At 33.8% G+C, this 24313-nt stretch overlaps 1 non-coding gene across 1 annotated transcript; it reads left to right on the top strand.

Annotated features, from left to right (window-relative positions):
- The first annotated feature begins 14771 nt into the window (after positions 1-14771).
- On the top strand, positions 14772-14844 carry Trnap-ugg (transfer RNA proline (anticodon UGG)). Its single transcript has one exon. It is a non-coding gene; the product is annotated as a tRNA-Pro (tRNA).
- Positions 14845-24313: the final 9469 nt, after the last annotated feature.

Genomic DNA, 24313 nt, shown 5'->3' on the forward strand with positions numbered 1-24313 from the left:
CTCGTCGATAGCGCGACCAGAAGAGACCCAGGCTCACCTGCACGATGAGCAACAATTATCGAATCAAGCGCCCTAGGCTTACCGCGAACACCATGTCGCCTAGGTTTATATTCGATGCGCGTCCTCCGGCGTCTCTGCAGGGTGCATTTTGGAGTCCAGTGCTATCCCGCGAGCACTACACGACTACGTTAGTTTTAAGGAGCACCCTACAATATTGATAATGCGGCACACGACATTCGATGATTAAACCGATCTAGGAGCTGAACATAACGCCCTTGCGATTGTGTAATCGGGTTCACAAGAGCGCCACTCTCTGTCCCCGACACTTAGGCGGTGAGTGATTAACGGTGATATTACGGCGAGTGATTATTGGTGACATTACGGTGAGTGATTAACTTACATCATGGCTTTCATACAACACGCCCTATGGCGCGCTAGGCCGTAGTGAAGGTAAACCCTTGCCCCAATAAATATGATCCAAGTACAGGCTATGTTTAAATTGTAATAACTCAGTTTTAGAAAATAATGAAGTACATTGAAAAATGGAGAAACTAAATATTCTAATAGAATAGCGAGTGTTTATTGTTTAAATTTATTATTATCTGGTTCATTACCGAGTGTTGCAGACCAATAATTTTATGAGTTTTAAAATAAAATAAAATAATTATTAATATTTGTGCATGGAGCTGAAGAGCCGCATCTTGACATCAAGAGAACCTATGCGGCTCGCGAGCCGCAGGTTGCCGACCCCTGATGTAGACTAATTTTGTTTTCGAAGAATAATTACTTTGGCGTTAATGACATATAAACTATAACATACAGGATCATCACTTATGCTAGAATGCTATAGAAGCAATGTATTTTAATAAATTCCCAGTGTTTAACGACAGAAATACTTACACCAATTTCAAATACTTAAATACGCCTTTCTTAACTGACAAACCGTCTTAGCCTTCAGACTAATTATACTTTGTTTAGATGAATCAGACAATCATTAAGACAATACAATATTTGTGAATGATATTTTCATGATTTCTTTTCTATAAAAGCTGCTTGAACAAAGGGAACAAAAACACACACACCTTGTTTTATTTAGTAAAGGGGTAGGGTAAGGCAGGGGGTGGGGTATTCGGCATAATAAATCACTTCCCCTATGTAAAACCACTAAAAATATAAAAAGCGAGATACATTCTAAATTTATGAGTGTGTGTATAAAACAATTTTTTATTTCAACTAATAGAATTTACGTGAATTTATTTGTGTAAATGTCCAATAAAAGTGTTAAGTAAATTAAAATATATGAGCCGACCCGCGGCATATCATACGCCGCTATTTAGTTTTTTTTTCTACTTTTCAGTAATTGATAATTTGTGAATTCGACACTACCAACGCTGCAACTAAAAATATTTCTTTAAAACACTATAAGTAGATCGTTAAGGACGATACCCCCCCCCCTCTCCGTTAAAGTAAACTCCACTGAGTTACCCCCCCCCCCCCTCCCCCCTACGTTTAAAATCGTTTCAAACTAAATTATCTGCCCCTAATAGTCGTCACTTAACCCGGCTATGCTTGTAAACAGCGTGAACCACAGCTCACCAGACCTTGTGGGGGTGGGGGTGGTAGGGAGCGCGCTTACAGCTTGTTTTCTAGCGTCTCCCAGAAGAGAATTATATATATAGATGTTTTTATCTGCGTGTTTTTCTATTTCTGTTCTTATTTTTATTCTATTTTTTTTATTTTAAAATTTTCTGTCTCTGGAAAAATCCATTTTTTTAAATTTCTAACAATGGCGGAACTACTACTAAATGTCTTTCTGCATTATATTAACAAAATTTGCCTTTTTTTTAAACCTTGCTCATTAAGTCATTATTTGTGGGTGTGCTTCCTAAGGATGGGGCCTGAAGCGGGTCGTCCCATCCACCCACTCGTAACAACCCTACGCCAGACCAAGCTGTTTATATCATTCTATGAATAGGGGTGAGTAATATGTCTGAACATATACCTTTAGACTAAATACATATTTCACCACATAGTCAAGTTGTTGTCACGTCAAGTTGGTTTGCCTATTGTCTGAATAAATTCGATCTATAAAACCCTCAACAAGAGGGGAAACAATCCAATCCTATGTATCATCATACAAGTGTCTAACGCTAACACAGTGGACACAGACTACTCTGGAACAAAACATATTAGTGGAAATAATTTTATTGTAGGACAACCAGAGCAGGTCTTCGCCGTTTTGAAGGTTAACAAATGTGACAACTGGATATATGATAGTTCAGGGGTCGGCAACCTTTTGGGAAGGAAGAGCCAAAAGTTACAATTTACCACATTTCACAGTTTTTAAAGAGCCACACATATTTTCATTTCAATATTACGATATTATGATATTATATATATATATATATATATATATATATATATATATATATATATATATATATATATATATATATATATATATATATATATACAGAGTGTATTTACTTGTGCTATCTTTGACCGGCACACAACATTAATCACAATACAGATACTCTGAAGTGCAGGTTTACATTTATCTCTTTATTAATTGAATCAATAGAAATGTTCCACATAGCAATGCATCAATGTTCCACAAGAATACAATGAACCAACTGACCCCCAATGTCCTCACTAGTTCTCACACATCAGAATACACGTGTCCATGGTTCAGGCTTCCGATCTTATTCTCACAAATTAAAACACGTATCTACAGTTCAGGCTTCAACTTCTGTTCTCTCCACTTCTGTCGTGCAGTCCTATTATATCGCCTCCCAACCACGCAGTCGCCTTGTATTCGTAATCGGTTCTATCCGTTGCATCATAACTATGAACTCCGCACTTCTGTCGTACAGTCCGATTATATCGCCTCCCAACTACGCAGTCGTCTTGTACTAGTTATTATTAGACTTTTGTTTCTATTTCTGTCACATCACCTGCATCCGTTGCATCAGTTCAGTTTGGCCTTGGTCATGTCTTAGTTGACAGACTGTATTGCGTTCTTATCAATCGTCTTTAGTAACTACACTAGTTACATATATATATATATATATATATATATATATATATATATATATATATATATATATATATATATATATATATAAATAGCTTAAAATATGAAATAATATTTATTTATATAAAAATATACACATCTTTCGCACAAAACATATTAAAGTAGTTTGGCAAGCTCTGCTCGAAATTAAAAACTTTACATTGTTATTAGATCTAAATCTTTAATTACCGAGTATTACAGACTAATATTTTTTATGAGTTTTAGAAATAAATTAAAATAATTTTTAATATTTGTGCATGGAGCTGAAGAGCCGCACCTTGGCATCAAAGGAGCCGCATGCGGCTCGCGAGCCGCAGGTTGCCGACCCCTGTGATAGTTGATCTGTCTTCCACACTAAGATACTTTTTTTGTGAGGGTTAGTAATAAGAAATAATAAGGATGCTGAAATAATTTGCCTCGGTAATCACTAAGATACTTTAACTTTAGTTTAATTACCCTTTTTCAAGAGAGCCAGAAATACTTGTATTATATGAATTACTTAACGCAACGTTCAGCTAAGTGCAAACATTATCATTAGTAATAAAAAAAAATAATCTAGTGTTTGTGATTTATAATGTGATAATTATTTATATTATATATGTATTTTACACTCAACTTGCAATTTCCAACACACGATTAGGACATATACCAACAAGCAACGATTCAACTCTCGAACACTCAAAACAATATACTTTCAACTTACGATAATCTCGAAGATCTATACTCAACGATCAACTCGACTACTCAAATTTTCATACCGCACGAGTATGCATCTCTCGATTTATCAGAAATAAACTATTCTGCCAACGCTTCTACTTGACATTTTCAACTTGCGACTTCCATCCAACGATTGCGCAATCTCCATCTACCAACCAGCAACAAAATTAAATCTTGATCACCCTAAAACGATCCAACTTCAAATCGGCATCCATAACTCAAGTAACACCACTTTAAGACTTGAGAACGTCTCAATTACAACTACCAACCAACGAAGATCACTATCCATTGAAGATTGCTTAATCGCAAGAATCGGCCCAAGAATTTTATAGGAAATGTAAGAAAAACTACAAGAGAAAAGTCATGAAAATATTGTTTTTCTTTTAATGTAAATTGTATGCAATACTATGTATTTCATGCATTTTAATGTATTAACATGCAACCTATCCTTACTGCTAGCTCCTGGATCGAATGGATTAAACTTTGTGGAAGGAAATTTATTAAACTTTTAAAATAGGGACAAAAGCAAATTTAATTTAGGTTAGTGTATGTTATGTACATTATGTATTTAGTTGGGATGCAAAGAGTCGAGCGTCCTGCAGTTACCATTTAGCACAATGAATGTGTGCATATAACTATTTTTTAAATTATTTTTCTCAAACAAGTATAACACAAAAATATATAAGCCTATACTTGACGTGTAACGGGTACCGATGGCTTGTGTCTCTAGAAACCATGATTGTATACGTGTACACCTAAAGCTTTCCCTAAACGACAATACACTACTGTCGTGTTTTCGCAGAAGAATTGCTACGATAATAAACGACTTGTTTTAAAGTACGACATGTGCGGTAAAAACTAGCGAAATGACTTTTAAAATAAATTTACTACTGCTGCCCGATAAATTGTATTATATCTAGCGTGTTAGCACTTTTTTTTCTAACATAATGCTTTACATCTTTTGTATACACAATTTTATAAAATTCAAGCGAATCAATTCAGAAAACTTTCAAAATAAAACAAAAATGAAAAAAAGTAAAAACAAAAAAAAATTGTATAAATCACAATGTCCTAAAGTAATATCAAGTTTTTCAACCTTTGTCTTATGTATCGTTTTCACTCAGAATAACCATTTAATTATTTTTTCTTTAAATGTTAAATGCTCTTTAAGTAAGAAAAAACGATGCATAACTTCACGAAAATTTCTTTATATAAAATTAATTCTATATCCCTTACAGAAGGGACACAACTTTGCAATGCAAGGGAAATAACTTTAAACAATAGCTCAAACAAATAGGAATCGAATAACTCATACAAAATACGTCAATTTTATGACTGTGTTACTTAGAAAATGGCTGCAAGTATAAATTAAGGCAAACAATTGTGTACTATTAGTATATTAAAATAAAATACAAATTGGAACAAATTTTTACTTAGAATTGAGACACATTAGCTTTATTTTAAGAATCTTAATTTAAGTAGTTTTAAAATATGCTTATTCCCATGTCTTAATTAAATTACTATGATTATTTATTTCTGGATCCCTAATAAAAGGGACAAATCTGCACTGATCTTATCATAGCGGTCGGCTAATTTTTATACAAAGAGACAAAAGTTACAAATTCCAAAATTTCCCAGTTTTTAAAGAGCTACTTATATTATGTACCAATATTTTGGTATTTCATAAGCATTAGGTAAATATATTTCTTTTTTAATTTGAAATAAATAACGTTAAATATGAACTTATCACTGCATTCCAATACTTAAGCTAGCAGTCAGTCTATATTACATGGTGGGAGTATTATAGTATAATCTGGAGTAATTAGATGCCACTGTTTTTTGAGTTAATTGATCAATGCGTAGCGACGGGGGGGGGGGGGGAGGGGCCAAAAATTTGAGGGTGCAAATCGAAAGTTCGAGGGTGGGGGAGGGTGCAAATCGAAAATTGAAAGTTTGTCCCCGGGAAGAGTCGCTACGCCTCTGGGGTGACACCATTAAGTGCCGCACCCGACCTCGCTACGCCAGTGGATCAATGTATACTTGTAGTGAATAGTATGGGTGGATAAATGTTCATTATACGATGTTACATGTCCGTATTGTTCATGTTCCACCCTCTATCTAAATGTTACCTGTCCGTATTGTTCATGTTCAACCCTCGTGTTATGTGTTACCTGTTTGTATTGTTCATGTTCAACCCTCGTGCTATATGTTACCCGTCTGTATTGTTCATGTTCAACCCTCGGGCTATGTGTTACATGTCCGTATTGTTCATGTTCAACCCTCGTGCTATATGTTACCTGTCTGTATTGTTCATGTCCAACCCTTGTGCTATGTGTTAACTGTATGTATTGTTCATGTTCAACCCTCGTGTTATATGTTACCTGTGCGTGTTGTTCATGTTCAACCCTCGTGTTTTGTGATGTCTGTTGTCACGTTGACCTCTCCTATTTGTTCTTGTTTATTGTACGGGTATAACAGGGGTGTGGTCACGTGGTCTCAGTCTAGTAACTTCCAGGTTAGTAGAGTTTAGTTCGCTATAGTAGCCACTGTTTTCTGCTCGATGTTATTAGTGGTTATAATGTGGAAAGGGGGGGGGGGGGTGGGAAGAGGGGGTTAATGAAGAAAATCAGAATAACTAAAATATAACAATATAACTACTTGTTAATTTGTGTTACAAACACAACTGATTGTAAGAGACCGAACTCGAGAAAAAAAATTAAATGTAAACTATTTTGTGATTTATTTAGTCACGTAAACATGATGTAGGAAAATATAAATATTAATATTATTATATAAAATACCTGTAAAATTTAAAAACAAAATAATATTTTTCTTGTCTAAAAAAATGTTTCATACGTTCACAAAATAATAAAAGTCTGGGTATCCCTGGATAGTTTAATGAGAAACGTTGTACACAAGTTATGAACTGTAATAGTCACAGCTTCGTTTAAATAATCTAATATATAAAATGTAGATAAACTATTTTTATTCTATTATCATTTTTTAGCGGAAAGTACAAGTAATACAATAAATTATAGAATGTTTTTTAATCATATTCAACAACATTATAGGTTAGAACTAAAAGTTGAAATCTTGAATAACATTGAACATTCTATCTCCGTTATTAAACTTCGTCACAGATCTACCGTACATGGCCGTGTCTTCCTGAATTTACAATTTAATTTGAGTAGTTGTCCCATTAGCATGGGAGCCAAAATTACCCGCTCTAAACTTTCTATGATATGACACGGATGTAACAGACTCTTAAATAAAACAATTTATAAAAAATAAATAAAACTCATGTGTCTATATTCAGTATAAAACCATGTTTTAAATTATTTCTATATATTTAAAACAATGCAGTATTTTTCCTTATTAAATTTAAAAAACAAATTTATTTTTATTTTTGAATAAAACTAACATATCGTTTAAGTTATCTACATTATTTTTCAGAAGTTTAAATTGCAGTTTTAAGTAAGTAATTTCCTCTGCGATGTAAGAATATATATATATATATATATATATATATATATATATATACGAAAAAGTTACCTCATTGTCAAGGCTAATACCAGAGGAGACAATCCACTACTCTTAGGTCACCACCAATAATATAAAGAAAAAAGAACATTCTCGTAATTACGTTCTCCTTTTAGACAAGAAAGTACATCGTGAAGATAAAGTAGAGTTTATGTGTTTCTCGACCACAATATATTTAGATATACCCGGTTAACTCTTATTAAAAAAAAATCCTACACACATCACTGTCAGTGGGGTACACTAAGACTCGTATAGTTAAAAAAAGGGGACGATATATTTGAAGTCGAATAAATTTCGACTAACTGAACAGAAAACCAAATACATTTCCATAGCCTTAAGCGGGCAATACACCCACACTCCCAAACCTAACGTTATTCGTAGGTGTCGTTTTAAAACACATGAATGGAAGTTTATAACGACGTTATAATTTTGACCGTTTACAACGACGCTATAATTGTGACAGTTTATAACTATCTTATAATTATTTCAATGAATAACTTGATAAAAAATTATAGTTGTCTTAGTTTTTCTAACTCATAGAAGCCGGCATCGACGGTAGATAAAATATGTATCTGCACCGTATTAAATAATACTGTATTCCAATCGCGGGATGTTCTTATGCTACTTCTATACCTGGAATATATTTAAATCAACTAAGTACTCGAGTACCACGCGAAGACACTGGCAGAATGCACATGTTAACCTGCAGTATGATAAACTACATAGTGAAGGGCGGTTGACTAGGGGTCAATTCAAAGAACACGGACTTGAACTCATTCTGTCCCTTCAGTCATACCCTTTCACGACAGAACTGAAACCTTCTTTACTGTAATATTGACCCTTAAGCAGTTTAAAAGGTATCATACACTTTAGATAACCGCACGTCTTTTTACCTGTAAGTACATCAAAATTGTGATATTTTATAAATATCCAATGAATGCAGCTGTTTAAAACGAGGCCGTTATTGTTTACCGTTTTTTAAAACTTATTGAGCGAAAGGCCAGACGTATGTACAGTGGTTTAAACAACGGGCCCATCGACTCTATAGATATTGTGACTATCGTCTAGAGTTTTTGTATTACGATACAGTACAGATCTTTAGCCTCACAAGGTGGACCCCATCACATGACATCAGTGGACGTTTAACCGGTAACTTACACCACTTCCAGTTACCGAAAATCTCCCAAAACTTGATAGAAACATGTATATATGAGCTAATACTTACACACACATATTTCGTCCACCTAACTGATATAGGTTTGAAAAACTGATTGTTTACTTACAAAGTGTCTAAGCATTCTGTCAAAACATCATTTGCTCAGTTGAAATAATGATTATTTAAGACAATGTTTAATCCATTTATAAAATGTTTATCTTTCTTTTTTTCCCCTTTTTTTTTTAAAAAGCAGCGGCAAGCACAAGTTAACTTGGCTTGGACAAAATGCATTACTTCCCCTATGTTAAATATTTTAATTTAAAAAACCTAACGAGGGAGACAACTTTTAGCAATGGCTTGTAAAAAATATATGCATATCTAATTAATACAACGGTCAATAAACATTTACGACTAGTGTAGAAAATCATTACATCTTTTAAATTTAAATGAAACTTTTATTAGTTTCTAAACGTTTTAAATATGTAATATAACTTAATGTTACATTATAAATTACAAACACTAGATCATTTTTTTTCTAAATACTTATGATAATTTGTGCACTTCACTAAACAAGTGGTTCCAATTAATTGTATTAAACAGCTATTTCTGGCTCCCTTGAAAAAGGGAAATTAAACTATAGTTAATGTATTTTGGTGTGGACGACAGACCACAAATCCTACGTCCAGTTGTCCCCTTTGGTAACCCTCAAAACGGCGAAGGCCTGTTCTGGTTGGCCTACAGAAAATATTATTTCCACTAATATGTTTTTGTTCAAGTGTCGTCTATGTCCACTGTGTTAGCGTTAGAAAGTTGTATGATGATACATAGGTTGGATTGTCTCCCCTCTTGTTGAGGGTTTTATTGAGCGCATTTATTCAGTTAAAACGGTACATGCTACTGCTGGTCTAGATGAAAACGTAGTTAGAACCACTGAACAAGATGTGAGAAAGGATGAGGAATGTGTAACAATTAGTGGACAGCAATGGCGTCCTTACAGCCGGTAACAATCTTTACATTACACTGGTATTAAAACTAATAAATAACCCCGTTGTTCAAATTTTATTATGTACGGGCAGGTAACGTAATCAAATGGTTCCACGTTTAAAACATAGCCATCTGTATAGATTAGGTAGTACAACTTTAGGCGATAGGCAAGTCATCTGTATAGATTAGGTAGTACAACATTAGGCAATAGGCACGTCATTTGTATAGATTAGGTTGTACGTTTGGCAATAGGCAAGTCATCTGTATAGATTAGGTAGTACAACATTAGGCAATAGGCAAGTAATCTATATTGATAAGTTGGTACAACATTAGGTAATAGACAAGTCATATGTATAGATTAGGTAGTACAACATTAGGCATTAATCAAGTCATCTGTATAGATTAGGTACAACTTTAGACAATAGACAAATCATCTGTATAGATTAGGTAGTACAACATTAGGCAATAATCAAGTCATCTGTATAGATTAGGTACAACAAAATTAGGCAATAATCAAGTCATCTGTATAGATTAGGTAGTAAAACATTAGGCAATAGGCAATTCATATGTATAGATTAGGTAATACAACATTAGACAATAGGCAAGTCATATGTATAGATTAGGTTGTACAACATTAGGCAATAGGCAAGTCATATGTATAGATTAGGTTGTACAACATTAGGCAATAGGCAACCAATCTGTATAGAGAAACACGAGCACATTTAAAAACTTTCAGCGTCAAACGGAAAACAAAATGTGACATGAAATGGAACATATAGGAAATATTCTAAGGACGGAAAAGTACACACAATACTAATAACATCATCGATACTTGATAATAAAGACACAAGCATTACCACCTAATTAATTTCTCTAATCTTAAATAAGTCTCTGCCTGCAGAGTTTCTTTCATGCATCTTATGTTTTTCAATGTAGTTGGCATACATAGTTTTGTCAGCACTATGCCCAGCCACCGTATTAGTCGTTAGGGTAGCTCAGAGTTCGGCAACCTTTTGAGACAAAATTTACCAGTTTTTAAAGAGCCACTAACATTTTTTTTCCAATATTTAGGATTAGGATTTTATAAATTTAAATAGCTTTAAATATGGAATAATTATATTTATTCATATAATATTTTTAAATACACATGTTTCGCACAAAACATATTATTGTATTTTAGCTAGCTCTAATAGAATAATAACATTAGTAATCGTAAAATATAACTATAATCATTGAATATTTCTATTACTTACATCAATGAAAGCATTGACCTTGCATGCCGTTTGAAAGTTTGTTTAAATCTGGTTCATAACTTCTTGTTTTAAGTTTCAAGCACACCTCTAGATGTGTATTTGTTAGTTAGCTTTTTTATTATATTCATGTAAGAGAACTCTTGCTTGCACGAATATGTTGACCTAAAGATCGTCAGCACTCCAGATGTTTTTCTCTATATACGGTATATAAAAATAAATAGTCGATTTTGGTTTGACATCGTTCATCTGATAGCCAAGAGACTTTGGGGAGTTCATAATAACACTCTAAGGAAGGGTTTTGTAAAAAAAATATTTTTAATTTCGCAAGGGCGGCGCCACGGGAGGGTGCGATTTCCTCTATATATAAAAATAATAAAAGTGAATTGCAGTGACACCGTTTATCCTATAGGCATGCAACAACCCGCTACAAACCCGTTTTCGGGGGTCACATCATCGTGGCCCATAGGTTGAGATCTATACTGCCTTGGGCCACTCATGATGTGGCCCGATGTGTTTGGGTCATCATGTCGAGTCAGACATGTCAAGTGGCCAGTAAACAAAACTATTATCTTTAAAATGGTGAACGTCAATAATAGCGATGTGCTAATCTTTAGTCAGTGATTAACACAGAAGGTTGTAGCATTGTTTTCTCTAATATCAGCTCAATCCTTCTAGAAGTCATCCTCCCCAACAATTTGTGAGTTTTCAATTTTAGTTGAATGCATTTTGGAACTTCAATTAAAATTTACGTGTGTATGTTTTTTTTTTTTTTTTTTTTTGCTTTCTGCGACCCACCCACCCCCTCCTCCAAGCGTGTAACGCTACAATGTCTGGTTATATTTAATTTGAAAATAAAATATTTGTTTGTGAACTTTATTTAATTAAAAAATTGCAAGAAAATTTGGGAAAAGTAAATTAATCGTTTAAAAATAATTGATATATTCAAAAAAGTTCAAAGCTAATTAAAACGCAGTACACATTTCATTGGGAAAGTAGTAATATAATACGATGTTCTTTTTTTATGTTTCAAAATTTTAATTTACATTGTTTAATATAAATCACAAGTTCGTGCAGTAATATCGATTGTTTCAACCTTTATCTTATATATCGTTTTCACTCAAAATAAACATTTACTGTAATAAAAAAATAACTACACGAAAATCCCTTATTTAATATTAATTCTGTACCCCTTACTAAAGGGACACCATTTTTAAATACAAGGGGAATAGCTTAACAAAATAGCTCAAACAAAATTAATACAAATCAAACAACTCATAACAAAATGCACCATGTTTATTACTGTTTTACTTATAAGATGTATGCAATTATTCTGTAGGCAAAAAATTGTGCATAGTTATTGTTAGAAGAAAATGCAAAGTGTACCTTATTTTCACTTATAATTAATAAACATTAGCTTTATTTTAAGAATAATTATTTAAGTAGTGTTAAAATTTGTTAAGCACATATAATATTTGTTATTACATGTTTATTTCTGGATCCCTTACGTAAGGGACAAATTAAAATAAAATAAAATAAACAGCATCGTTAGGTTTGGTGTGGAAAACATACCACTAAACATTATATTTGTTTTATTAAGTTTGATCAAAAATCTATCTTCTATCTATCTTCTATATATATAATTCTCTTCTTCGAGCCGTTAGAAAACAAGCTGCAAACGCTCTCCCTACCTCCCCACTCCTACATGGTTTTAGTGAGCTGTGTTCACTCTAAATGTTTACAAGCAGAGCCAACGATTTTAAACGTAGGGGGGGGGGGGGGGGAGGAGGAGGGGGGAGGGAAGGAAGGGGGGGGGGTTATGGTCCTTAACGAGCTACTTATAGTGTTTTAAAGAAATATTTTCAGTGTCAGCGTTGGTACTGTCGAATTCACAAATTATGAATTATTGAAAATTAGAAACAACTAAATAGCGGCGTATGTTATGCCGCGGGCCGGCTCGTATATATATAATTCTCTTCTGGGAGACGCTAGAAAACAAGCTGTACACGCGCTCCTTACCATCCCCACCCCTACATGGTCTTAGTGAGCTGTGGTTCACGCTATGTTTACCTTCGTGGAGTCGGATTTAGTGACGGCTATTAGGGGCAGATAATTTGGTTTGAAACGATTTTAAACGTGGGGGGGGGGGGGGAGGAAGGGGGGGGGGGGGTATGGTCCTTAACGAGCTACTTATAGTGTTTTAAAGAAATATTTTCAGTGTCAGCGTTGGTACTGTCGAATTCACAAATTATGAATTACTGAAAAGTAGAAAAAACAACAACTAAATAGAGGCGTATGTTATGCCGTGGGCCGGCTCGTATATATAATTCTCTTCTGGGAGCGTTTAGAAAACAAGCTGCAAGCGCCTCCTTGCAGTCCCCTTTCTTTCTCTCTATCACTATCACTACCACCCCCACCCCACCCCCACATTGTCTGGTCAGCTGTTGTCATATTTACAAAGCTAAATGTTTACACATCGTAGAGCCGTAGAGCCGGGTTTCTATTAGGGGCAGATAATTTAGTTCGATTTTAAACTTACTTACTTAGAGGAGGCTGCTTTCACGGGGGGGGGGGGGGGGGGATGTAGGGTCGGGGTTAGGGTAAAGGGGGGGGTAGTGTTTTAAAGCAAATATTTTCAGTGGCAGCATTGGTACTGTCGAATTCACAAATTATGAATTACTGAAAAGTAGAAAATAAAACAACTAAATAGCGGCGTATGATACGCTGCGGGTCGGCTCATATTTAAATAATAGAGTACACTTGTGTTTTGGGTATTATATCGACTTCAGCATATTTCTGACATTCTCTTTTAGAAACGGTATTTGCTCTTGTCTTTCTTCTTTATGAATTTTACAACAACATTTTTTTGCGGTAATGAACACGAAACTAATTTTAACAATAGACTTTAATGAGTAAAAAAAAATCTTCTATTTTAAGTAAAATTTGGCATTTTACAATAATTGCTCTTTTCAAAATGTCTGGTATGTATATTTTCTATATCATTTTTTTTTAAATTTCGCTTTGGAAAGGGAAATACCTTTTCCTCTCCCCCCACCCCCACCTCACCCCCACCTCCTTACAACTTCGCCCCTCCCCCCCCCCCCCCCCCCCCTCTAACTCAACATGTTTATTATAAGAAGGGATAACATACTACTAGCTATTCTTTAATTAAATTAAAAACAAAATCAATAAATTATGGACATTATGTTAGATATATGTACTCCACACAAACTGTTTAAAGTATTTGAAGCTCTATAAACTGTAGCTCTATAAACTGCGGAAATAACATATTTTAAACAAAATCTGAATATTTTCTTTGGTGAATTCCCTTTTATCTGAAAATTGTTACAGCATGCACTTTTAACCTTTTATCCATTAGTCTCTACGACTTTCTTGTTGATGAAATAAAGAACAAAAGTAAATGTGCTTTTCGTTACAGATTCAAGAATAATATAATACATTTGTGTTGTAACTTGTAGGCTACTATTAAAATTTAGTCTTATTTTTGCTTAAATAGTTTTTTATTTAACTCACTAAATATAAATAACTAACCTAATCATAAACGAAGTTATTAAAACGTAACTATATTCAGATTTTTTAAGGATATTAAATAACTATAAATAACTTGGTGAAAAAAACTATTTTAAAAAATAAAGCAATCCAAAACTAAACAAAGTAGTACTGAAAAAAATAATAATATTCTAGTTACAAGTATAAAATCGATAAAATTGTTTGAATGAGATTAGCGGATAATCAATGACAATAGGCTGTTTCTGTGTACTTAACACATAGCTCATACTACACGTATGTGGGGAGTGTTAAGGTTTTAGTTTTACTTTATCATATAACATTTACATAAAACAAAATCTGAGTTCAAAATAAAGCATTATAGAGAATTATCCTTAAATTTTTCCTTTATTATTCAACAACGAATGCAGTTAAAATTCAGGTTTTAAATCTACATTTTATTTCGGCACATTTTCAACAAAATCAAATGAACAATATTTGTATATGGTATTAGTGTACAAACGGAATTTAATAATTGAACTAAGCCTCCATAGCTCAGTGGCTAGAGCACTGGTCTTGGTAACCAGGGGTCGTGAGTTCAATCCTTACTGCGGGCTGTTTCCTTTTTTTTTCTCATACGAATCTGATATTTGGGTGTTGCTCATTAATGTCATATTTTCGGAAAAGTACAATTTAACACTACCTAGTAGATTGCGCGTTAAATTAAAAAAAAGCATGCGTTTCATGCATCATATCGTATGGGTAGTCAATTGGGTTCTATTAAATCGGCATATAATTATATGTTTTTTTTCATTAACTATCTTTTCTTTTTCAATCGCCAGTTACTCAACAAAAGAACATACATAAAATACTGTACATTATAAAAACACAGTATAAGGCTCAATATCAAATGATGTATTACATGATTTGAATGGTGAAGTGTGTACAATTAATAAATACGAAGTGACTACTCGGAATTTTTTTTTTTCGGCTGAAGACAAGAAACAAAATAGTTCTGCGCATGCGCAATGGCCTTAATAGCTGCGCGAGGGTTAGGGTTAGGGCTAGGGTTAGGGAGAGGGTTATGGTTCTGCGGTTTGTTTGAAAACACACGCATGCGCAGTTCCATCGAAAACATTGCCATTGCGCTTTTTCCGGCTAGAATCGGTGCTATATTATGCCCTTTACACAGCACTGATCCTGGCGACCCAACGGGAAGTCACGGGACGCTGTTAAAAGTATAAAAGTATACATTTTCTATGTAAATTTTATTTCGTTTGGGGGAGGGGGGGGGGTAGACTTGTTTTCGCGAAGAGATGCCTGTAAGAAACTGGATAATTTTCTATTTTTAGACAAGGCTTTGTTTGTGTTGTGTCTCTTTTTTCTAAGAATAGCCTGAATGCTCGTACAAGGGTAACTTTTCTTATTGTTTATTTCCAGTCTTATAACACGAGGAGTGGTACACTATAAAAACTTTTTTGTAGAAGTAGATAAACAAAGGGATTATGACGTAATGGTTTATTTTCGTTAGCAGCACCAGACCAGAGTCGTAGCGAGGGGGGGGGGGGGGTGGGGGCGGGGTTTGCATATGTCCCCGGGCGCCGACCTTAAGGGGCGCCAAAATAAGTTTGAAAAAAACAAATTAAAATCTTATTTTAGCAGCAGTTTTGCATTACAAATATAAAAAAAATATATGGGGAGGGGGGTGCAAATTGAAAGTTTGAGGGGGGTGCAAATTGAAAGTTTGAGCGGGGGGGGGGGGGGGCTGCAAATTGAAAATTAAAAGGTTGTTCCCGGGCGCCGAAAAGGGTGCAACGCACCAGACTAGCGGTTGTGGCGTCACTCGACAATTTTTAGCGATTAGTTATTGCTACACTGTTCAACATTAATTTAAGTTAATTAAGGTAACCTTTACCTTTTAATTAATTGTAATATATTTGAAAGTTATAGTGAATGATTGTCCCTTTTGAAATTTTTTTTTGCCTCAGACTTGTATTTTACAGCGTCAGTTTGCCTTGCCATGTTCGCTTTAGTATTAGAGTTTTCATCATCGTTTTGTGAGGACTGATACGTATTTACAATAGTAATATTTCTTTATTACACGTAGCCTACTTAAATTATTTAAGATGGTTTGCTCATAAATAGATCTAATACAAAACGTCTAATTACAATCTTATTTTTAAACCTGAAATTGCAAATGTGTAATTAAAAGGTGATTCAATGGATTTTTTTTTCATAGTCGTGGTGGGTTGAGGGGTTAGGGCTTTTAAGTAGAGCTGAAATAAATGTTTTAATTATTATAAGCAGCTGGTTTGTTATGTGGAGTACAATGAGACACAACAGATCAAACATTCTTCCTTTTTAAACATCCGTATCTGTAGCAGTCCTCCCACAGCTTCCTTTTTATAAAGTATGATTTGTTCCTTTAATTTTTTTTTTTTTTTTTTTGTGTGAATTTTTTTTTTTTTTATTATTAAAACTTGTAATTCCAAAAAAAGTGTCGTGATGATATTGTTGAATGAAAAATGCGTGGAAACCTAACTATTTTAATAAAGTTAAAAAAAAATTACCGATTAAAGCCATTGATTCAGATGCTATTGAAACATATATAACCAATTAAAAATAATAGTAGTAACGTTTTTATTATCGAAACTAAATTAAGATAAAATTAATAACTATTTCAAAATAAATCATTTACCATAATATTGATTAAAACAAAATTGATATAAATATTTTTTTGTGTAAAAAGAGTGACTTTATAATTTACTATTTTTTTACAGGTTTTTTTTTTAAATGTAGCAATTTATTAGCCGATAGTCTCCCCTGTAATAAGAAACAAATTTTTAAAGGGAGGTAAAATATTGTATCACGGCGCCTGCCTTATACCAATGTGTTTACATGTGTAACCGAGGGTGATGATTTGTGATTCTTGGTTGTTTGTGTGTGTTTCTCGTTTCCATCCTGCCGACGACGCCAAATGTGACAGACGTGTGACGTACCTTGATAGGTTGCGTTGTACCCCTTCTCGCAGCACCTAGATGCGACAGAGGCGTCTAACCCAGGGGTCGGCAACCTGCAGCTCGCGAGCCGCATGCAGCTCTTTTGACGTCCAGATGCGGCTCTCCAGCTCCTTGCACAAATATTAATAGTTATATAATTTCATATATTTCATAGATTTAAATAAGGCGGACAAGCTGAAAGCTAAATCTACCTCCATATGTTTTTCATGATGTAACATGATATGCAACTCTCTATACTTGGCAGATACACGCGCTTAACGTGTTCTTATTTTCAAAGTTTTGAAAGGTTTCGGCGAACAGAATAGAGGAAGTTTTTTTTTTTTTTTTTTTCTCTTTTTTATTAGAGAGCAAGACATAATTACAATGTTTAATTTGACATTCGATTAAACGTGTGAATTTATTTTTAGTATAATACATTTTGAAATGAGACTAGCGTTATTTATTATTTAGTGTAATCTTTATACAATTTATGTAAAAGTTGAATAGTCGAGTTGATCTTTCAGTGTAGTTCGTCGAGTTTATCGTAGTTCGATAGTGTCGTGACGGAACATCCTACCTAAGATTACTCCTAGGTAGGCGTCGTCTAGCTGAAAAATCAAAATAGATGATTAGCCACTCGTACATTGAAACCACCAAAGTACTAGTACTTGGTGGCTCTTCTCGAGAGTTTAGAGCGTTAGAGGGATGTGTGGACGCAACACCACAGCGGTCTTGGTTTACAACGCACGACTTTTCATCTCCCAACTAACTAAAAGCATTACCCAAATAAACAATCCTACCATCGCTACTATTTTACACTCAACTTGCGATTTCCAACACACGATTACGCCATATACCAACAAGCAACGAATCAACTCTCGAACACTCCAAACAATATACCTTCAACTTACGATAATCTCGAAGACCTAGACTCAACGATCAAATCGACATTTCAAACTCGTGACATCACTCTATGACTTCAGAACGACTCAATTACAACTACCACCAATAATCAACCACCATCCACAGAAGATTGCTTAAACGCAAGAATCGGCCCAAGAACTTTATAGGAATTGTTAAAAAAAACTACACGAGAAAAGTCAAGAAATGAAAATTATGTTCCTTTTGAATGTAAACTGTATGCAATACTAAGTATTTCATGTTTTTTTTATGTATTAACATGCAACTTATCCACACAGCAAGCTCCTGGCTTGAATGGAGTGAACTGTGTGGAAGGAAATCTATTAAACTTTAATTTAAAAAGGGACAAAAGCAACTTTAATTTTGGTTAGTGTATGTTATGTACATTATGTATGTAGTTGGGATCCAACGTGTCGAGCGTCCTTCAGTTAGCATTTAGCACAATGGATGTGTACATATAACTATTTTAAAAAGAAAATATTTTTCTCAAACAAGTATAACATAAAAAAAAAATATATAAGCGTATAATTGACGTGTAACGGGTACCGATGGCTTGTCTCTAGAAACCATGATTGTATTCGTGTACACCTAAAGCATTCCCTAAACGACAATACTCTACTGTCGTGTTTTCGCAGAAAAATTACTACGATAATAAACGACTTGTTTGTAAGTACGATATGTGCTGTAAAAACTAGCGCAATAAATTTTAAAATAAATTTACTACTGATGCCAAACAAAAAGTATTACATGTAGTGTGTTAGAACTTTTTTTTTTACTAACATAATGCTTTACTTCTTTTGTATACACAGTGTTGTAAACATGCAAGGGAATTAACTCAATAAATTTGAAAAATAAAACAAACATTGAAAAAAAGTATAAACCACATTTTGCAGGCATACTCTTTTCTCATATATCACATAACAATAAAACCGTTTGCCGCAATATACGGTGGAATATTTTATTCAAATAGCCTATTCACTTTAATCTTATTTTCACTTTTATTAAATTACCTTTATTTGTCAAAATGAAATGTATATGTATGTTTATCAATCATATACATTATTTCTATTAAGTATTGTTCTATATTTCTGGATCCCTCGCGAAGTGACACAATAGAATATATTTTATTGTTTGGTATTTATTGTCGTGTGTAGGTTTATCAAAAAGTTGCTTAATGTAACTTTTACTTGCGAGCTACTGTGTCGTGAGTCCTCTTTTTAGCCTTAATTTTTTCCAAAGCCATAATGTTGGGGTCGTCCTCTCATAGCCTCTATCTAGTCAGACTTGTGGAGCCCTTATCAGATGGCTGGTGTAGAGTTATGGTATATGATACTATATGGTGGTTGTTGTTATCTGATAGGTGATTTGTTTGAAATAATAATTACTGCAGCGAAAACTATTTTTGCTATGTGAATGCTATTTAGCTACAAAAACAAATTTTGGGTGTACTTAACTGATCCATAATCAGCTTCATAAGAGGCATATTTTTTTAAAAATATATATATACAACAGTGGCACAGCTAACAATTATATATATTTTTAAATGGTAGCGCTTGTTTTTTGTAACTTTTACGTTTTTCTATTGTTTTGTTATTGTAACATTTTTTGCAGTTTTGTATTTGTAGTGTTTTGTATTTGTAGCGTTTCTTTTCGTAGCGTTTTGCATTTGTAGGTTTTCGTGATTTGTACACACTATCCCCAGTAAAAAGTAATTAGTTTGGTAGTTATTATAATAACATCGCTTTTTGTTTTCTTGTAATCTTGTCGTCTGTTAAACTAACTCTTTAACTTGTCAGATAGAATCCACGGTCAGGGGGGAATAACAGTGATGACTACAGTCACTTCCCCTGACTTTATGTTGCTATGGCTTAAAATGGGACGTACTGTTCTATATAGCTACACAAGTGTTTTGATTTAGAAAAAAAAATATTATTACAATTAGCCTTTGGCTAAGGAAAGTTATTTTTTTCAAGACGCAACCACTTCGTGGTGTTAGCTGAAATAACATTTTCTTTGCTCATTAAAAAAAAACCTACTTCAGACTTACAGTTAAAGGGAAACAACACATAACTCGAGAAATTAGTGTTTGCCTCCCCTACTCTTGCAAGCCAGAATAATTCATCTCTTAACTCAACTAATAGCTATAATAGTTTCGCCAACAGTAAAATGTTGCATCGTATCTATACATGGGACAATGAACTGATGAAGAAATACATGAATGAGCCGCCGTGTAAAGTTCAATCAAAACTACAACAACCTCCACAAACCTTTGTCAGGAGCCACCTCATCGTGGCTCATATGTTGAGAGCTGCGGTGCTGTAGGCTACCCATGCAGTGGCCCAATGTGTTTTGGCCATCTTGTCGAGTCAGGCATGTCAAGTGGCCATGGACGCTGGCATACGGCTTGGCAGGTAGGATGATTCAACTATATCATGCGAATGGCTGAAATTATTTTCTCCCACACAGTATTTTGAGCAGGGTGTCAATTAACGTTATATTTGTAAGTTGTATAATATTAAATTGGGGTATGATGAGGGTATAAATTGTTGCAATATACTGTGTGTATGTTTCTATTAAATGTTAATGTTGTTTTTTTATCAATTAGGCTGTTATGGTTATAGAATGCTGCTGTATAATAAATATATAAACCGCAATTTGACTCATACAAATGTAAAGTAAACTAGATTATCAATTAGCCTACTTAGTTAAGTAAACATAATATAAGAAAACGCTTACATGCTGATATATAAGTTGGAAATATAATTTATAAAAAATAAATACATAATTATCTTTACACCTAACTATACTGCACAGATGAAGTAGAGTTCATATTATGTTTCTTGCTCTTTATTTCCATAACATGTTTTAGGTACACATCATGGTTCTACTGACTTGGACCCGGATTAGATCTCGATAATTTCAGGTTAGCAGTCTTGCTCTCTATCGCTAGGCCACCCCTGCCCCTTATACATATGCCAAAGCATATAATTTTGTTTTGAAAAAAATAAATTAAAAATAAATAAAAATAAGGATGTAAAGGTATTGACAGACTTATATGTTTTGCACACCAACACTTACATATAACAGTCTCATATGTTGGGTCCACCAACACTTACATATAACAGTCTCATATGTTGGGTAAACCAACACTCACATATAACATTCTCATATGTTCAACACTTGCGACTTCCTTACCAACGCTTTTAAGCGATAATTATGTCGCCAACAGAGGGAGAAAAAACAATGGCGTTAGGCTGATAAAGTTTATTATTTACTCATTCACCCTGGAGTGATCGATCACGTTTTACATCTGTTCAATGTTTTTTTTCAAGGTTTAATTTTATTCATATTGTATGTTTGTATTGTAAGTGTTCTTCCGTTTTAGAATCTTAAGAGATATTTAATTCATTTTAATATACTTTTATTGTTACACTTAGCTACAAGCACTGTTTGGCAGAATTGATAGTGGGGCGTCTGTCAAGTATTTTTGTTAAAATCTAGAATCTTTCAGAAAATTACTTATCAGTTTAAAAGATATTCATGTTTTTTTCTTCCAAAGACACGAGTAAAGGAAAACTGCAATAGCCAACACAAAAGTTAAATTTTGCCTTAGGCTTGATCTAGACAAAATGTATTACTTCCCCTATGTATTTTGGAAATTCAAAACAAGGGAAACAACTTATCACATTTGATAATTAAAAATACATAAATAAATAATTAGTATAATTTGCCAAACAAAAATATCAATTGAATAAAGTTTTAAATAAATGCGAACTAAATCATGTATATTTAAGTATTATTTTGTTTTAAAAACATATTTGATAGTTTAAATAAAACATCTAAAAAAACACTTAAGTTTTATTTTAAGATAAATGTTTTTAATAGTAATTTATAAATATAAAATATGTTTGTCAATTTGCGTCTATTAGTAATATTTTGACTCCCTCTATCAAGGGAAAATAACAGTAATTACCTAATTAAAGTAATTTCCTCGGAATTAGAGATGCACAATGCACAAGAGCATTCAAACGTGATTGCCTTCAAATGTGTTTTCTGCGTTTCAAAACACCCCCAAGAAAAAGAAACCAAGCTGCACCTAAAGCACTACCATCCCCAGAACCATAAAAGCTACAATGAAATATAATACAGAATCGTTGCAGGACCCTACAAAGACCGCATAACTTATACCTTCGCAGACACTCTAAAACACGGGTTCTTGAGGGTTTCCATTGCAGTAAAAATGCAACAAATATCTCTGTTTAATAATACTATTCAGCGGCTCATAGCAGACATGTCGTCTGTAAATGTCAAAGGATACATTTTGAATGAAATCAAGCTTTCACCATTGTTTGCTTTTCAAGTTGATGAATCAACAGACATGAGTACGTGTTCGCAGTTGCTTGTCTTTGTGAAATAAATTCATTCAGATGAGAGCAACGAAGAGTTGATATTATGTGAAGATAGCATGAAGAAAATAAACACGTTTTTTGAAACCAGATGATTAAAAAGGATTTAAACGGCTCTGGGCCTTGTACTGATGGCGCGCCATCTATGTTTCGGTCAAAATCGGGCTTTCATAAAAACGTGAAATATTTAGCTCCCCAACCAAGGGGGAATCCATTGCATGACTCACCGGTATGCCCTCGCCATCAAGACTCCATTGCTAGTAATAGTTGCAAATTATATTAAATCTGGAGCCCTTAAAGAACTGCGCAAAGACATTAATAAAAATGACGAGGTTCTGCTTTTCTACACTACAGTATGCTGACTTTCAAATGAAATGTTGTGAATCGTGTGTCAGAATTGAAAACTGAAATCAAGTTGTTCTTGTAAGTGCAAAGGAAATAAGTCCTTTTGATATACTTTAACGACAAAGAGTGGTTGGAGAGAGCATCCTACCTAGCAGATAAATTCGAACATCAACATAAGCTTAACCCGAAGCTTCAGGGAAAATGAACGAATATTATCTCTTTTTAAAGAAAAATAAATCTTGGAAATATTGAAATTTTAGATGAATCTGAGTGTGAAATAATTTAAAAATTGAAAGAAGATTTCTGGGCATCTTGCATCTCTTGAAAACGAACTGCAGCGATTTTTTTCCCTGAGCTGAACGAAGAGGAATCTGCATTGAAAAGTAACCCAGTCTCTGCTTCCCTCGATGTTACCCACATTCCCGATGAATTACAACATGAGTTATTTAATTTGCGGAATGATTCCGCGTCAGATGAATAACTACGCACACAATTTTGGTGTACTATGCACCATTCACGCCTAAAAGTGACATTAATTGTCTTTCGAGTTTTAGTTCCTTGTGTGGCTGTCTTTGTGAGAATAGATTTTCAACACTACTCCAATTAAAAAAATAATTAAAAAAATAATTAAATGTTTAGTTAATAGCATGCGCTTTTACTCATCGTTTTTAAACAGTTATAAAGAATAATTGATATTGAAAGTCTACTAGAAAGTTTTATTTTAGTGCTTATTAATGTTCTTGCTAATTAATGTTTTTTTATTGTATGGGGGGTCGCGGGTCACTTAACTTTTTTTTAAAAAGAAGGTCGCCACTCAAAAAAGTTTGGGAACCACTGCTCTAAAAGTTGACAGCTAACGCTTCACCAAGACAACTCTATTTCTTTTTAGACGTTTTGTATTAGCCTTCAGCCAGAAATTTTTGTAAACAAAGGTAAAAAAAAATAAATAAATCGGTATCGCTAAGTTTGTTGTGAGGCGATCTGTAGTCATTTTATTGTAGGGAGCCACTTTATCACCATTTTATGTGGAAAACACATGAATGCCATTAGTTAAGAGCTACCAGCTATATAATAGTTATTTTATTAAGCATGATCAAATATTTTTAAAATCTACAAATGTTGTTTACATGTATAGTATGGCAGGTAGTGTTGTTTAAGATAACAACAATTGGGTTCATAGGGTACACTTGTGTATAATGGGTATTAATGTCGACTTCAGCTTTTTTCTGTCATTATCTTATAGAAACGGTATTTGTTCGTGTCTTTCTTCTTTATGAATTTTACAACAACCTTTTTGCGGTAATAAAAAAGAAACTAAGTTTGACGATAGACTTTAATGAGTCAAAAGGGCCCAGTTGTGCATTCTTGCCCCATGTGTGTGTGTGTCTGTAGGCCTATGTATGTGCGTGTGTCTG

This window comes from Physella acuta, unplaced genomic scaffold, assembly GCF_028476545.2.
Source record: "Physella acuta isolate Inbredline_101_S28 unplaced genomic scaffold, ASM2847654v3 ptg000521l, whole genome shotgun sequence".
Classification (NCBI taxonomy): Eukaryota; Metazoa; Mollusca; class Gastropoda; family Physidae; genus Physella; species Physella acuta.